This window comes from Carcharhinus amblyrhynchos, chromosome 8, assembly GCF_965287045.1.
Source record: "Carcharhinus amblyrhynchos chromosome 8, sCarAmb.v2.hapA, whole genome shotgun sequence".
Taxonomy (NCBI): Eukaryota; Metazoa; Chordata; class Chondrichthyes; order Carcharhiniformes; family Carcharhinidae; genus Carcharhinus; species Carcharhinus amblyrhynchos.
In genome coordinates, this window is record NC_137331.1 from 35226874 (window position 1) to 35236777 (window position 9904).

General features: G+C 41.9%; 1 long non-coding RNA gene across 1 annotated transcript; it reads left to right on the forward strand.

The window, feature by feature from the left end:
- Window positions 1-6468: 6468 nt before the first annotated feature.
- LOC145346965 (uncharacterized) lies at window positions 6469-9411 on the forward strand. Its single transcript, XR_013887745.1, has 2 exons — window positions 6469-6549; window positions 9013-9411. It is a non-coding gene; the product is annotated as an uncharacterized LOC145346965 (long non-coding RNA).
- Window positions 9412-9904: the final 493 nt, after the last annotated feature.

Consider the following 9904-nt stretch of genomic DNA (forward strand, 5'->3'; position numbering starts at 1 on the left):
GTAGACTAAATGTCTCCTCTTCTAGGGCAATCACGAACAAAAAGTCACAGGGTATAGGTTGAGAGGCGATAGATTTGAAACTGAGATAAGGAGGAACTACTTCTTGCAGAGGGTGGTGAATTTGTGGAACTCGCTGCCCATAGCGCGGTGGAGTCTGAATCATTAAATGGTTTCAAGAAGGAGATAAACATATTCCTAATAGAAAAGAGGGATAAAGAGGGAACAGTTGGGGAGGTGGATTTGAGATCAGGGAGCCATCAGCCATGATCTGATTGAATGGCGGAGCAGGCTTGACGGGCTGAATTTGTTGACTTCTGCTCCTAATTCCTATATTGCACATGGTTGAATGATGTACTCATGCTTACTTTAGTGCAGTTTTGTTGGAGTTATAATGCAGTGTTTGTAGTTGCACTAATATCATATTCATATAAATGCAATACTAGTATTTCTTAACAAATTAAGCTGCACCTATTTCACATACTAAGTTTAAAGCAATATTACTGCTTTAGTGCTGTGCCTGTTTCAGTTCAAATGCTTATGATGTTGGGACTGTGCTACTTATTAAGCCTGTGATCACATTAATTTAGGTGCTGTGCTGCAACTTGTTTGTCCTGTTCTTAATGCCGCCCTTACACTGGTTTTAATAGTGTTTAACTGTGCTTTAAATAGTCCTAATGCTACCCTTAAGTTAGTTTTAACAGTGTTCCTACTTGTTTTAATGTTCTTCCATTTGTTTTGCTGTATTTATGCTGTACATTTATTATGTGTAATATTAATAATGCAAGCTTTCAGGCAGCATGGTGGCACAGTGGTTAGCACTGCTGCCTCACGGTGCTAAGGACCTGGGTTCGATTCCCAGCTCGGGTCACTGTCTGTGTGGAGTCTGCACATTCTCCCCGTGTCTGTGTGGGTTTCCTCCGGGTGCTCTGGTTTCCTCCCACTGTCTGAAAGATATGCTGGTTAGGTGCATTGGTCATGCTAAATTTCCCTCAGAGTACCCAAACAGGAGTGTGGCAATGAGGGGATTTTCACAGTAACTTCATTGCAGTAATGTAAGCCTACCTGTGACACTAATAAATAAACGTTAAATTCGACGCTGCTTCTTGCTGCAGTATTCTCACTTATTTTAGTTTTAGTTCTTGGTGAGGTAAAGTTGGCATAGTCCCAGATGACCATAGGCTACCCTACCCTTTTGAGGCGGGGGGGGCAGTAGACTTATGGTGATTTAACCTGAGGGTCAGCAACCTTCAGGCAAGGGGTAACGTTGAGAAGACAGGCACCAGATATGTTCTTACTGTTCGGCTTTTCTCTTCCTGCTTCAGTCCTTAAATCACCCTAGACGCTTTGTCCAGGAATAATTTATTTTTCTTCTCGGATCTTGGTGAACTGGGGCATCTCAGTGTTCCTGGCAGTTAGCCTTCCTACATCTTCCAGCTCAAAAGCAAGATGGGATGTAGAGAGCGAGAAAAAAAACATTTATTTTGAATTAATAATTTTTTTTATGTTGCCAACAATGGATTATACATAAAGAGTCTCGAAAGTCCCTTTTCTGGGCCAGGTAGGTTGTTTGGCAGGGTAAATATTTGGGGTTGCGAGGATGAGGCCTGGTTGGGATGGTTGTCGGTGCAGTGTCGATGGGCCGAATGGCCTCCTTCTGCATTGCGAGCAGCATATGATCTATCTATAAATGGGTACCTCTACAGAGCTGAAGAAAAATGTTTCCTTCAATCGATGACCAATTTCTACCTTCCAGTTTTTTTCAATAAACCTTTACGTGCGCTAACCATGATGTGGTGGTCCCTGGGTAATGGTGCACCCTCTGAACACTTGCCCTCTGTTCTAAATGATCACAGTAAATCTTTACGTTCCAGGGTTTCTGAAAGGAGATCAAATTAGCTTTACCGAAATAGAGCCAAGTATTTAGATTTGAGAAGCTTGTGAGTCAACAGAAAGGTCTGCAGGTACTTTTCTTTGCATTAACTTTGAGGTTAATATACAATGGTTAAAACTCCTAGTATCAATACAATGCAGAAATACAACTTTACATCATCTCAGCAACCAAAAATAACAAGCAAAAGCTAGCAAAACCTGTTGGTTTCCAACATCGGGAAAGCACCTGGCTCTCCCTCTCTCCCTATCAAAGAATCTACAGTGCAAAAGGAGGCCATTCAGCCCATCGAGCTGGAACCAACAACAATCCCACTGGGTCCCATCCCCATAACTCTGCATATTTATCCTCCTAATCCCCCTGACACTAAGAGGCAATTTATTATGGCCAATCAACCTAACCTGCACATCTTTGGAGAGTGAGAGGAAACTGGAGCACCCAGAGGAAACCCACGCAGACATGAGAGAGCGTGCAAACTCCACACAGACAGTGATCCAAGGCTGGAATTGAACACGGGCTCCTGGTGCTGTGAGACAGCACTGCTAACTGCTGTGCCACTGTGCCGCCCCTATCGCACAGTCTGTATCTCCATTTCTGCATTCAAAATACTTCGTACAAGATTTTGTATATGAATCAACCCAGTGGTGATCACTATTTTACAGGCAAATATGTCAAGGAAGCGTCTTAAAAGCAAATGGCCAATCTGTGGGCAGCTGGCGTCTCAGCCAAGGAATAAACCTTGGTCAGGACACAGAAACAATCTCCTGCTGCTCTTCGCGTAGTGGTGTGAGATACAAGGTAGAATTCCCTTGTCAATTTTTTCTCATGCATATGCACGTCGACAGAAATGCATATGCATGAGCCCCTCCCTAGAAGTCTGGCAGTTGGCTGCAAGCGTGGGAATTCCCAAATAACACCAGGGGAAAGTTTTCCACTGTCCTCCAAGACTTTCTTGATAGGCTCTTGATTAATAAGGGGATCAGGGGTTATGGGGAAAAAGCAGGAGGATGGGGATGAGAAAAATGGTAAAAAGTCTGACAACAGCAGGTTTAAGTCCAACCGATTTATTTAAGTCCAACCAATAAATCGGTTGGACTTAAACCTGGTGTTGTCAGACTTTTTACTGTGTTTACCCCAGTCCAACACCGGCATATCCACATGATGAGAAAAATATCAGCCATGATTGAATGGCAGAGCAGATTCAATGGGCAGAGTGCCCCTGTGTCTCATGGTCTTTTCCAACCACTGCTCAACTGCAAATTATTTACTGAAAAATGTTAGTTCTTTACAAGTGTCAGCTTGGTTCAGTGATAGCACGCTCAACCTCCTGAGTCAGAGGCTCTTAGATTCCAAACCCATTCCAAGACTGGAACACATAATCGGGGCTGACTCGACCACACAGCCCTGAGGGAGTACTACATTAACCTTTTGAATCAAAAGTTAAACTGAGGCCCCCATCTGCCTGTTCAAAAAAAATGTAAAATCCCACACCGGTATCTGGAGAAGAGCGGGAAATTTTTCTTGCGTCCTAACCAAAGTTCGATTCCTGGCTGAGACACCAGCCCGCAGATTGGGTATTTATTTATAAGACACTTCCTTGACGTACTTGTCTGTAAAATAGTGACCATTGTTCATGAATAACTTGTTGGGTAGGATTTACTGCCTCCTCCCACTATGTTTTTGCAGTGGCAGATCACCTTTGCATAGCAGTGGGATCTTCCAGCCCCACTGCTGTCAACGGGTTTTCCCATTGTTCGTATCCTCCACTGCTGGGGAACCTGCGGTGGGGGTGGCAGGAGAAAAGGAAACAGTGGGGGGAGTCATGGTCAGAGAGACTGGAAGATCCTGCCAGTGGGAAGGACTGGAAGTGTATGGCTAATTGGTTACAAAGAGGTTGTGTAGAGTCATCTGTAAATACAGGATCTTTTTCTGACCAATTTTCTTCTATCATTTCCTTTGCGGACTGTAATGACACAGGAAGGCTGACTGGAAAGTAAAGTAAAGCCACCACTCTGTGGTGTATGTTATTTCTTGGTTTCAATTTCCATCTGTTGTTTACATGCTTCTTGAGTAACAAAATGGGGAGGCAATGGCCTGGTGGTATCACTAGACTGTTAACCCAACAACTCAGTTAATGTTCTGGGGAACCACATTCAAATCCCACCATGGCAGATACTGGAATTCAATAAAAAATATCTGGAATTAAGAATCTACTAATGACCATGTAATCATTGTCAATTGTTAAAAAAACCCATCTGGTTCACTAATGCCCTTTAGGGAAGGAAATCTGCCATCCTTATCTGGTCTGGCCCTACATGTGACTCCAGACCCACAGCAATGTGGTTCACTACCTTAGTGACCTTTTCATTCTTCACTGTGATTCTGATCTGGTTTTTCTTGGACACAACTGGACAATTGGTTTTCCTACAACTTGCTCAGCCCTTTCTTCTCACTTTTCACTCACTATATCAGGACAATGGTTCTGCAACCTTTCCCACCTCACTGAAGTATCTAAATATAGTGACACAGCAGTTAGGATTGCTGCCTCACAGCACCAAGGGTTTGATTCCCGACTTGGTTCACTGTCTCTGTGCTATGTTCTCCCTCAATGTACCCGAACAGATGCCGGAGTGTGGTGACTCGGGGATTTTCACAGTAACTTCATTGTGATGTTAAAGTAAGCCTACTTGTGACACTAGCAAAATAAAAAGTGACTTAATGGTCTAAATTGGGGCCCAATTCTGCCGCATACCCCATTGCATCTAAACTGTGACTATTCTGAATCTTTAATTCAATGTGGTACTCATGTCTCGTGCCCAGACACCATCTTTTGAGCTCTGAAGAAGTGTCATCTAGACTTGAACTGTTGGCTCTATTCTCTCATCACAGGTGCTGTCAGATCTGCTGAGATTTTCTGTTTTTGTTTTAGATTCCAGCATCTGCAGTATTTTGCTTTTACCATTGTTTGCCAATATTGTGTTCCAATATTTGTTGATGTTATTGCTGTTTGTAACATTGTGCACTATTCTATAAAGCTTCAGACTGATGCACTATCAGCTGGATTTCCAACTGCAGGGCAAGTGTCAGGAGCTGGGGAAATTCTCGACTTGGCCAGCCTGCCTTGGGGGAAAGTACCAGGAAAGATGGGGTGTACATTCCTCTTGGGTGAATGTAGGCTGTAGTTGGTCCAGCCAACCAGGAGAACATTTGCAAGCGGTCGCAGGAGGTGCTGAGGAGGGTTGTTTAAAAAACCTGCAATAGATTTTGACAGAAAGCCCAGGCATCCATTAGAATGTTGAAACACCTGACTCCTAAGATAAAACATTGCTTGATTGACAGCACCATCTCTCCAATCACTTCTGTCAACTGCATATTGTTTACTTGCTTAAGGTTGAGAGATTTCTGTTCCTACCATTGACCCTTTAAAATATCTGAATGATTGACACTTTTATTGGGGTGTAGTAAAATCTTGTCTACATGGAACATTTTATCAATGACTAGCTTTTTAAAAAGCTTTTTAATACACATGATGGTCTCTCTAGAATTCATTGGTTCTCTACTGTGTATAATAGGTGAATGTGCATGGAAGTATCATAGCTTGTTTTGAGGGTTATGAAGCAGTTGTGTAGAGTGGGCATGAGGAACTTTAGAACTTGCCTTTCAAAAGGTTCCCTCATACAGACCCTGGTTGACCACACCTCTAATGGGCTGTAAGACATGACTCTTTGGAAAGCTGGCACGATTCCATGAACACTGCAGAGAACAAGGGCATGCCCATTCCCACCATGGAACCAGCCAGGTTGGGAATGTAGAGTGTGGGCTTGTGACCAGAACTAATTCACTCCCTTAAATAGAAGCCCTGAAAATCAGAACCTCCAGGAACAGGATTGGGACTCTTGGAATTGGGGTCATGGCTACCATTTTCATCACTCCACAGAATCTCTGATTCTGTGAAGAATCAACACTGATTTTTTTTGTGTTTGCAAGCTCCAACAAACCTTGGGACCAGAAAAGATTATTTTATAAAAAGTACGTACGGTAATAAATTCTACAATTATCATTGCCCCTGAAAAGTTTACATATAATGGGCTGGATTTTACGGCCTTGCTCATCCCAAAACCGGAAAGTCCCACCCGAGGTCAACTGACCTCTCCATTGTCTGCTCCTCGATTCCCGTGGTTGGTGGGACAGTAAAATTCCAGCCCAAATGTGGACCTATTTTACTCTGTCTCACACCCAACCCCCTCCCACACTGCTTCCCCCTCCCCACCACCCTTCCCACTCCAACTGCGAGCGCATTTCGACGATTTTTTTTAACTGAGAGACTTGCTGGAAACAGCTCAAGGGAAAAGAAATCAAACAACAAAGAAGATAATGACTCAAAACTTTTATTAGGAAAACCTGTCTTGTCTTGTGAGCTATTAACTTCGGCTGAATACATTTGTAATTTAAAATGAGCATCCATCAACGAGGTACAGATTTTCCAAAGCAGCAGAACAAGTTAATACAACTCCTCCTCTCAGTCAAAATACCTCACCAGCGTTATAAATTAATTAAATAATGAGAACATGAAAGCTCATGTGTAAACCAGGTTATATCACGAGGAACACAGGAGAAATATGCATCGTGCCTGCACAAGTACAATAAGGAACTTCTCGATGGTAACTATTTGAATGATATATTAAGCTTCCAGTCTTATGTGATACATGAGCGTGTGCACTTTGTCATTCAGTTCCAGTCTGTTCGACAGTGGTCTGGTAATTGATTAAAACTGACTTGAGGCTGAAGTCTATTGCAATTTTGTTATTTAACAATCACTTACTGTCATTGAAAAATATTTCAGTAAAATAAAAATTAGTAAAGCTGTGACCAAATTCTCTTCAATTACAATGTTTTTTTGCATCTGAAGACATTTTATCATTCAGCATTGCAAAAGGAGCACTGAATTTTCTTTAGCAACTCCGAAAGAGATGCTGGTTAAGTGCATTTAGGTCAGTATATTGTATGCCGACGCTATAGTTAAGAAAGCCCACCAATGCATCTACTGTCTCAGAAGATTAAGGAAATTTGGCATGTCAGCTATGACTTCACCAACTTTTACAGATGCACCATCGAAAGCATTCTTTCTGGTTGTATCACAGCTTGTATGACTCCTGCTCTGCCCAAGACCGCAAAAAAACTACAAAGGGTTGTGCATATAGCCCAGTCCATCACACAAACCAGCCTCCCATCCATTGCCTCTGTCTACACTTCCCGCTACCTCGGAAAAGCGGCCAGCATAATCAAGGACCCCTTTTCACCCTCGACATGTTCTCTTCCATCGGGAAAAAGATATAAAAGTCTGAGATCACGTACCAATCAACTCAAGAACAACTTCTTCCCTGTTGCCATCAGACTTTTGAATGGACCTACCTTGCATTAAGTTGATCTTTCTCTGCACCCTAACTATGACTGTACCACTACATTCTGCACTCTCTGCTTTCTTTCTCTATGAATGGTATGCTTTGTCTGTAGAGCACGCAAAAAACAATACTTTTCACTGTATGCTAATACATGTGGCAATACTAAACCAAATCAAATCAAATCATGGGCTATGTTAAATTCTCCCTCAGTGTACCTGAGCAGTCACCTGAGTGTGGCGACTGTGGATTTTCACAATAACTTCATTGCAGTCTTAATGTAAGCCTACATGTGACACTAATAAATAAACTTAAACTCTGCAAGATTTTTGGCTGGTAATGTTTCATTAATGAGGACTTTTAATTAATATAGATTTCCAAAGGCACTTTTAAAATCACTTTTGTAATGTGGGAAACGCAGCAATTAACTTAGAGTCATAGAGGTTTACAGCATGGAAATAGGCCCTTTGGTCCAACTTGTCCATGCCACCTTTTTTTTTTAAACACCTAAGCTAATCCCAATTGCCCCCATTTGGCCCATATCCCTCTATACCCATCGTACCCATGTAACTATCTAAATGCTTTTTAAAAGACAAAATAGTACCCACCTCTGCCTCTGGCAGCTTATTCCAAATACTCAGCCCCCTCTGGACACTTTTGTATCTCTCCCCTTTCATCTTAATCCTATGTCCTCTAGTATTAGACTCCCCTACTTTTGGGAAAAGATATTGACTATCTAGCAAGTCCATGCCCCTCATTATTTTATAGATCTCTATAAGATCATCCCTGAGTCTCCTACGTTCCAGAGAAAAAAGTCCCAGTCTATCCAGCCTCTCCTTATAACTCAAACCATCAAGTCCTGGTAGCATCCTAGTAAATCTTTTCTGCACTCTTTATACTTTTATAATATCCTTTCTATAATAGGGTGACCAGAACTGTACGCAGAACTTGTGTACAGCAAGCTCGCTCAAATAACGATGACCCATGTGATCAGATTAAGGATTTTGTTTTGTGATAATGGTTGAGAGATCAAACGTTGAAAACTCCCCTTTTCTTCAACATATTGTCCTGAGGTCCTTTTTTCTTACAGGACAGGCAGGATGGCATTTAAGTTACACTGCAGCATTCCCTGAATCTTGGTCTGACAAACTCCAGGAAATCTTTTCTGCCTGATGTTACATAATGACACATCACAGTAATGGACCTACTAAAATATCAAAACTGGTTGGGTACATCATTAGTAATCCCTAAATACTAAAGCCTACTGGGAATAAACATGTAAATGCCTGGAAACAATCTTGCTGTCCTAGAAGGGGAAGAAATTATTTGCTATTATTGGCTGTTACATGAATTCAGGTGAAGAAGAATCATTGGGGATTCACTTGCATGCAAGTATAGTAGCTGAGTGAAAAAGATAGAGTATACATGGCATGTAAAGTGTATTCATGGGATACGAACATTACTGGCAAGACCAGCACTTGATGTTCACTCCTAATACTATAGGAGACCTAGTTCTCTTACATTCCTGCAGGGGTTCTCAGTACTATTTGACTTTAATTGGGCGTGAGGGTTATCCTTTACTTTAACGAAGAAAAGTACAGGTGGATCTAATGTATCTAGTGCTGAGTTTGCTTAAATTTCTACAGACTTCTGCAGGATGTTATAATGTTCCTGACTTGCCACAGTCCCGACCCCCTATTGGAAATGTTTATTTTGCTTTGGCAGTGAACAACCTTGGCGACTCTGGGCCTCACCATTGTCGGGGTGATGTCATCCCATAGGATTCCTGATGTATGCCTGTTGTTGTTAACCTCCTCTCCCGAGAGCAGGACCGACAAGTCCGTTCATAAACACAAAGGTGGAACTGTCAATGCTGATGATGACCAGAGAACAAGGCAACATACAAATATCATCAAACCCACTAAACATATAAACGTGACACAAAGAAAGTCTTGATACTTGGAGGATTACAGATGCCGTTGAGTGAGATAATGTTTACCCGGCATTGATACGCTAACCAAAGAACAACGTAATGTCTAATATGCTAACTCTGCAACCTCTTGCAGAGTTCTGACACAGTTCCAATATATGATTTCTCCATTAAAATTATTTGTGGTAATTGTATTCTGTAAATAATGCAGCTTTTTTTGTAAATTTTGAACCCTTTGACAATGAATTCTGAAAGCACCTTCTCTCCCTTAGCATTTCTTAATATAATACTTCTTACAGATATATTAACTGGTGGTAGTGGAATTTTTTTTTCTTTTCTGGTTTTCATTAGTCCTTTCTGTTCAAACCAGTAGCTGCCACCAAGTTGTGGCATCTAAGCCAAATGTCTATGAGGAGATTTGGGTGTAGTCACCAGTTATTACTGTTAAGTCAGTTAATTTTGTCAACACCTACCTGTACGGTCATGTGTGCCCAACATCTGGACAGAGTGCAGTGATGATTTATCTGTTCCTCATCATCAGTCAATGCCACACAGCAGCGAAGACGTACGTTATTGTGGTGTAGCGTCACCTTTCCCTCCAGCAATTTCTGGCCATCACTTTTATACAGCCGTTACGCCGAGATTGTAATCCCATTACTGCTGCAGTACTGCTGTGTGTGGATTGAA